Source organism: Mus caroli, chromosome 10, assembly GCF_900094665.2.
Source record: "Mus caroli chromosome 10, CAROLI_EIJ_v1.1, whole genome shotgun sequence".
In the NCBI taxonomy this organism is placed as follows: Eukaryota; Metazoa; Chordata; class Mammalia; order Rodentia; family Muridae; genus Mus; species Mus caroli.
The window spans coordinates 66,921,005-66,929,589 of NC_034579.1; the positions used below are offsets into that span (position 1 = coordinate 66,921,005).

Sequence of the window (8,585 nt, forward strand, 5' to 3'; positions counted from 1 at the left end):
ATCTGACTGCTTCCATTCATGAAGCTGTTGAAAGGAAATACTTGATCAAAAGGATACCATAAGAACTATCCTACCAGTTACTGTGACTTCACAAATTTTGTTTGCTGCACCCTTTATCCCTGATGTAGTTCTGGGAAGTTGGCCTCTGCAGAGATGGCAGTTATGAAGGGGAAGTCCTCAAAAGGGTGATTAACCTCTGTATATCAAGAGATCAGGGAACGGGGACATTGCTTTTCTGTTCTTCTCTACAAGAGTGCAAAGGAAATCAGGGTGACCACCAAAGTAATAGCAGACTCTCCTCTGACAGGTGATATGAGGGTACTTGGACCTTGGTTGTACAGTATGCAGAACTTGAAGAAATAGTTATTTGTTTTTTCTTAACTTGACAAGTCTGTGATTATATGTTGTAGCAGACCAAATTGAAACACCAATTATCTCATAAATATGGAAAAGCCCACACCTTATTAATCATTGAGTGGGGAAGTTTCATTTAATCTTGTGAAGGGTTCAGTGTATTAATTACTTTTCTTATTTTTGTAACTATATACCTGTCAGGAAGCAATTAAGGAGTTTACTTGTGTTCACAGTTTGAAGGTACTTTCCATTGGGTGGGGGTAGTGAAGAGTCAGGAACACAAGGTATTGAATAAAATCAATAAATGAGCAGTGAATACTGGTCTTCAGTTTCCCATATTCTTCTTATTCTTTCCTGGACCTCAGGCTGTAACACACTGTTGCTCACGATTAGGGTGGGTCTTTCCATCTCAATTAACTCAGTCTAGAAACTCTATCAAAAATATGTTCAGAAGATTGTCTTCTGGTGATTTCTAAATCCCAGTAACTTCACAGTGTTAGCCAGCACACTGATGTTCCACAACAAAAATAAGAATAACTCTAGCCACACAATAATTGTGAAAACTGCATAGAGCAAAAAAGATTGAAAGTCTTTACTGGGTTATTGATATTTTCTAAGGACTAAATATATGTTCTTAGCCCACTTTCACCTTTATAACGTAATGCACAGTATGTCCAGATAAAATTCCTTCAAAAGCTTTCCACAATAATGATATTTTTAAATGATAGCATATCCTATCAAGCATAATCCATTAGTTGATCGATGGCACTTTAAATTTTAAAGTTCTGTTCAGGTTTACGTGGCAATGTCTTTATGAAAAATCTACTATAATAGAGAAAATAAAATGTACAAACAAAATAACCTCAGCTTTCTTTGGAGCTAAAAATGAAATTATTTTATTATATCATAGCAAATTTACATATTAAAGTATACAAATAATGTTTGCCTATTAATCAACTTACTACAATTATTAAAATAACCAAATCATGTCAATTGATTCCACTTCCTTAAAGCAGTAAGCAGAGGTGAGAGGTCAGTAATTTTTATTTAACTCATTAGATATGAGTTGTAGATAATTGTTTATTATTTTTGCTGTTTCTTAAATGTTGCATACTATCTTCCAAACCATGATTGAGTTTAAATGCCTTATTTCAGGACTATTTGACTTTGTTCTTCTGAAAGAATGTCATTGCTGAAAGTACAGGGAAAAGAAAGTTCTTAATCCAAGGAGATTCGTTTACAACTAGAAGAGAGTGTGTTAGAATTACAGCAGGAAACTAAGAAACTCAAGGGAATCAAACTGGGCTTGGAAAATGTTAACTACATCATGCTGTGAATGGCACACACAAGCCATGCCACGAGAGGGCAGACACTGTTTGGTGAAGTCAGGATAATGGCCTGGCTGGATTTTTGTGTAGACTTGCAATGAGTGTTCTTTACTCCCTTTCCAAGTTAGATGTTGATGTGAAAAGTTACACTTTTGTTAACTGGTAAGGAATTTGATTACCTTAGGAAGCCATGGTATTTATTTAAGCATGGGTGTTGTCATCTGTGCCATCTGACCGTCGATATCCATTTTGAAGGTGCTCCTTGAATTGTCTCGATAACATCACCAAGGACCGTGCAAGAATGCATGCAAATCCTTTCTGCATTGTGTCCCTCTCTCCTCTGTGTGAACTTCTATCTTCTGCCTAGGGTTGGATTTTCTTCCTCATGCAAAGTGCTCCTCATGCAAAGTGTTTCAGTAATTTGCAACAGTGAAGCTAAGCCTAGCAAGTAGGTGGCCTCTCATTCATTATATACCAGAAACAGGGCTGTGCACAAACGTCTCTGTGTTTACGGAAATATCTGATTATTCAGGTTAGGCACTGGTTGGCTCTGCCACACTAAACTAATTTTCTTTCAGTTTAGTCTGGAAAACTGTAGTTATTAAGAGGTAAATAATGTTTAGTAAGATGCTTGCAGATGCAACATTAGCATTTTAAAAGGCACATCCCATTCCTTTTCTGCTTCCTCTCTACAGCCAACCCTCTCTTCCTGAACACAGTAAGGCCTTCAAAGCAGCTGTGATTGTCTCTTATCCCCTGGGCTCAAGGTAGAACGAACAATTTGTTCCACAGCAGCTGAAACAAACACGGTGTCCTTTCTCTAAGATTCTTGTATTTTTCAAGGTCATTGGCGCTTCTCAACATTTTTCTTCTCTGAGATTACATTGTCTTACTGTCCTTCTCTTCCCTGTAAGAGTGGTTTTCTGAAACCCCCGGCTCTTTGACTAAATTCTCTGACCTGAGGTTGGCATCTGCTTCTTTGCCTCTGCTTTTTAGATATGTATTTTTTTTTCTAGTGATGTATCTGCTTTTTCATTTAATAAATAATGTAAGCTATCAGGGTCAGGAGATAGAATATTGTCTGAAGGATATGCCATTTTCTCTCGATGACCTTTCCATGCAAAGGGGTCAAGCTCACAAGGTTTATAGTACAGTGTTGGTAACCTCTGTTCTGAGGGCAGAGCTACTGGGTTACATGCCCTGTGCTAATATAGTTCTTCTGTACAGGCTGGTTTACATCCTTACGTCAGAATTCTGGAGTGGTGACAGCTTCCCTAACTAAAATTGTCACAGAGCTTCAGAAGTCTGTGGAGTGTTTCTCACTGCACTAAACACATGATAAATAGCCCACACTTTTATTTTTGTATATTATTTTGACACCCAATCTTTTCTTTCTTTTAAACTATCTATTATGTATGTATTTATCACCTAGTTGTTTATTTATCATCTATTATGCATGTATGTATGCATGTATGTATGTATCAATCATCTATCCACCTATCATCTATCATCTATCTCTGTCTATCGATCTATCTATCTATTCACCTATCCACCTATCATCTATCTATCTATCTATCTATCTATCTATGAGGCAGCTTCTCATATGTCCATGTGTCCCAGCTTGCTCTAGGTACCTGTGGATCATCTTGAACTTCCCATCACTCTCTCCCCACCCTACTTTCCAAGTGCTGGACTTACAGTCTTCTACCATCAGGGCCTGTCACAGTGCTGGGAACCAAATTTAGGGCTTCCTATATTTTAGGCAAATGTTCTATCATCTTGTCATATCTCCACTCCATCCTTATCACCATTCTATTGCACTGCCCCAGTTAGGTTTCATTGTTGCTATAATAAAAGCTTACAGGCTATAGTCTACAGTCAAACAAAAAAAAATGGAAGATAAAAGCTTGCAGGCTACAGTCTGTCAACAGTGGAAGACAAGGCAGGGAGCTGGAGGCAGAAATTGAAGCAGAGACCAAGGAGGAATTGCTACTTCTGCTTACTGGCTTGCTGCCCGTGCCTTGCTCAGCTGCTTTCTTATACAACTTAGGACCACTTGCCACAGGATGCTGCTGACACAGTGCTCTGGAACCTCCCATATCAACCAGTACTCAAGAAAATGTCCCACAAACATATCACAGGCCAGTCTGTTGGAAGCAGCTGAGATTACATCTTACCATGTGTGTCTAAGCTTGTGTAGAACCTGCAAACTCTGTGGCAGTTGCCATTTCAAATTTAACTCATAATAGACTCTATCTGTGTCCCTAAGAGAGTAGAGCTCCTCATTCCCAGTTAATATAACAAACATACATTCACCTGTTCACCTATGTCAGACACTCTATTTGTTTTATTTTCATTAACATTTCCATAAATCATCTTAAATGTTACTTATCTAACTGACAAAAATAACATCAAGAAAAAGAAATTACAAAGAGATGGAGGAGTTTTAACTGTGAGAAACCATTTGTACTCCTATCAGGACACTAAATGACAGGAATGGCTCAGCCACAAAATCTTCCCCAGAGAGCTTGGACCCCTTTGCTATTAGTTCTCTGACTCCTTTTCTGCCTTGAAAATACTTGCTCAAACATTCAGATATGGGGCTGTGTGGTCTATGGTGTACCCCATTTCATTTTTAGTGATAAATGAAGAATTCTCTGGGCTTTTGAACTTTAGCATCAATAAAAGCCTGCTGAAAAATCATCTTCCCCTGCTTTCTTTACATCAGCAGGATTGTCAGCCACAGCCGAGGGCTCAGCAGGCTGTCTGTGGGCGTCTGATGGACTGTACTAATGACTCATTAGGCTCCTAAGTGACACCTGTTATTTGCATGCTAGAGACAACCAAGTGTTGAGTCTGGAGATAGGCTGTGGGGTTGGCTTCAGTCCTGCTGTTTGGCAAGCATCTGCAGAAATCTCCACGGAAAAAGCACATACACATCTGGAAATTCTGTTTCACTTGCTTGGTAACTTAAGTGGTTGACATAAGTGCTGTCTGGAGATTAGACCAATGGATTCCTTTTTAAAATGACCAAAGATTCAGACAAGTCTTTTGTGTGTGTGTATTAAGTACTGAGCAGGTAAATCTAATTGTTTATTATGCTTTTCTTCCACCATAATGTAATGATCCCAGAGATGTGCCCTGTAGCTTTAGTAGTTGAATGATGATGGATGAATGGAAATATGCTGTGTGTCCTTTAAGCAGGAAATATTCAATGTGGGGTGGGGCTGAGCACTGACCTGGTAATTAAAGTCATCCAGCATCCTCTTAACTCCTGTCAATCATGCTGCAGTGATGAATTGGGATATGTAATTGGTGTTCAGGGCTTTCTCTGCCTTTAGCAGCACCAAATCACCTGCAGGAATAGTAAACTTTTCAGTGGACAGTGGTGATCTGTGAGAATATTCCATGGGTAACTGCTACATTAACCATATACGTTATAGGGTCAGATGGTCAGGGACTTCTACTCAATCACAAACACTAGCTTTCTTCTAGAATGAGATCAGGTCTTAATGTTTTCTCCAATTTATACCTATTGTAAGTATCTGAAAATAGAAGGGGACTGTGGATATGTCTCATTGATAAGGTATGTTGTGTAAACTTAAGTCCTTGAGTTCAATTCCCATCACCATGAAAAATAAAATAAAATAAAATAAAAATACATCAATACATCAACACATGTAGATAGCTAGGCAGATAGAAATATGATAGACAGACAGACAGACAAACAGGCAGATAGACAGACATATCTTAAGATTATCCTGAACAAACTTTTAGCCACAAAAATCTAAGCACTATAGAACCTCAAGTTAAAATTTGTTCAGAAATAGGAAGGAAAAGGAAAACACCAGGATTATAGGAGCTTGAATAGTTTTGTTACTGGATGCTTCTTAACTGGGGTGGAGTTTGGAAGAAGAACACCTAGAGGCAGGAAAAAAGTGTTTCCTGTCTCCACATGTGGGGCAGCTTCATTTCTTGATCTGCCCTGGGACGTGTGAAGACTGTATACACATCACTAACACATAAGATTTATAGTTTGTAACACATATATAAATTTAGTCATAGTAACTTACTTCTAATGTTCTTTATTGAGTCTATAATTCACTATTTATATTTATTAAAATATGAATGATAACTCATATTTGCATATTTTCTAACAAAAGTCCTTGTGGTTTAAGATTAAGTATTTCTTTTAATACTTACCATAAATTTAAAGTTGGGTAAGATTGATAAATGATTAATAGCATTATATGTAAATACCATTTCAGTAATGTCAGCCTCCATTTTAAATGAAAGTTTGATGACTTTACTTCGTTTGCTTAAAACTACACAATTATTCAGTAACACCAGAAAGTTTTGACTCAGGTCGCTAAGTAATAGATTTTTCAACATGGTAAATTTAAGTATCCTTTGGAACAAACACCATCAAATTTTTGTTTAGTAGTTAATTAATCTGTCCTCTTAATAAGTAGAAAATTGTGGCCATCTTTTTATACTAAATTGATTAAAGTCATATTTATCCCTAATATGATTATATTCTGACTAAATATATGGACTACTTAATATACCTTGTATGACCTTGTACACTTGGATTCTTGCTGCAAAGGAAGCAACAGTAATTTCTAAATTCTATGTCTAGTTTAGAAAATTAAATGGATTGAGGTTTTGGACAAGAAATATCTATCATTTAGAGGACCACAGGGAAGAAAAAAAAAACAAAAACAGACCTCTCAAAGTATGGTAAATACATGTGATAGAATATCCAGCCATTGAAAAGAATGAAGTGTAGCTGCTGCTGTCACAGGCTTATTTTGAGCAGTGAATGATGTCATCAGTGAGCCAGGTTTGCTCTGTTGTGCTCTATTTAAATCAGCCATGACTTCCTAAAAATGTCAGCTTCACGTGCGTGTAATCTGCTTGGTAGCAGTAACTTAGCAACAAACTTGATCATAAAGAGTAGAGGAGAGACAGATTGCATTTTCCCAGACATCTTCAAAAGATATCATCACCAGGACGACCTCAACCCTGATTTTCTTGAACAGGGTAACCACCAAGATGGTGATTACCAGCAAATGCTTCCATAGGCATCTAAAGAGCATCCATGGTAGGTATGAGTTCCTTTAAGGAATAGCCAGCCAGTCTACCACTATGCATGGTAATAGGTTTAATCTAACTTACCCAGAAATTGGAAAATTCTGTATCTGACAGATACTAAGCATATCTGCTCCAGCTCACTCAATCCTGGCATCGCTAAAGAGGTGTGGTTTGGAGACATGGGTGTGAAGTTTCAGATCCCACCATGCTTTAGAAGTTGGAAGACTGTGTTCATGAACAATGTGGATTTGCAGTTTGGGTAGGATGTTAAACTTTATAGCTTACTTGCTTCCTGGAAAGCTTAGGCCTGCCTCTACCGGTACCTCCAACAACAGATGCTAAGACTAAAATCTGTTAAGGAAAAATTATATTGAGTGAAAAGCTATCTTCTTATGAGTGCTTAAATTCAAGGAGCATATATTGTCTTGTTTTTCATTGTGTGAAATCTCAACAGAGTTCTCCCTTCTCATAAATATACTGAAGTCCAGGCAGAATTATATCATATCTGGAAGTAAATGAAAATGGGACTTCTTTGAACTATTATTGTGGACTCCCTCTATAGAGTCAACATACCCAATTTACAATTGTTATACATGTGACAAATATCTACTTGAACAGAAAAATAAGCAAATAAAATTTTATTTAATTGGGAAAGTGGATGACTGCATTAAGTAATCATTACAGAAATTATTTAATAAAGTTTATGGGACATAAATTCAGGCAAAAATTAAAAACTGTCTCAAAAATCAGGTCAGAATGATCTAAGCTAGACCTTACTCTACAGTGAAGCTCACCTCAGCATATTGTACTGACTATAAGCTCTAGTCTTACTTATGGAACTCACCACGACCTTGTGTCCCAGCCTTGGGATCTATCTTCAAGACTGATTCAGTTAGCACAGGTGGCCTTCCAAGTGGTAGATGATCTATCAACTTCAGATCTCTTATGCAAAGCAATCCTGGGTGAAAATTAACTTGCCGAACATAATTAACATTCATGGGTAATTAATTACTTCTTCGGGGAGAATGTGCTCATTTAGAAAGCTTGATTAAAGCACACACTTCTTTAATTTAGTAAGGTAAATGGAGAAGATGTAAATAGTTAAATGATTTTTGGATGTGATCTTCCAACCTGTAGTGTTGTAGTGTGCTGGATTTCTAGCGTCTCTTTCTTCAGAGCTGCATTAGTCATCTGGGGCTTGTGATAATGAAATATCATTATATTCCAGGTCACTCAAATGACAGACACTTATTTATTATAGTTTTCAAAGCTGGAAGTTCAAGACCAAGGGGCTAATAGGCTTAATTCTAGATATGAGCCTATCTATAGCTTCCAAATCCTGTGAAGAGAAGCCTGGTCTGTTATCGTGTTGCTGAGGCTACTTCACAAGAGTTGATTTGACAATGATTACCTCCAAAACCCTACCTTCTAATACCACCAGACTGGGTTTTAGGGCTTTGAAATAAAACTAAGAGACAAAAACATTCATGGCATAACAAAGTCTCAAATTAAATTGGATTTAGAGCCAGAAAGAAGGACAATTTTGGGTGTACCAGCTCCACGTAAGGCTAAATGATAGACAATGTAGGTATCAATTTAATAATATGCTCAAGTCCTCTTCTCTTCTCCTCTTGTTCTTCCTCTCTATCCCTTCTCTCCCCATTCCTCTCCCCTCTCTCTCCACATGTTCATGGCTGGCCTCTACTCCTCTATTCTTCTTCTTCTTCTTCTTCTTCTTCTTCTTCTTCTTCTTCTTCTTCTTCTTCTTCTTCTTCTTCTTCCTTCTCCTTCTCCTTCTCCTTCTCCTTC

General features: G+C 37.5%; 1 long non-coding RNA gene across 1 annotated transcript in view; it reads right to left on the reverse strand.

Annotated features, from left to right (window-relative positions):
• Positions 1-8,585, reverse strand: part of LOC110302793 — a 48,190-nt gene that overhangs the window by 4,243 nt on the left and 35,362 nt on the right. Inside the window, exons 2-3 of the long non-coding RNA XR_002378841.1 lie at positions 4,922-5,037; positions 549-784 (exon numbers count right to left, since the gene is read on the reverse strand). This is a non-coding gene — a long non-coding RNA (uncharacterized LOC110302793). The remainder of the gene's footprint in view (positions 1-548; positions 785-4,921; positions 5,038-8,585) is intronic.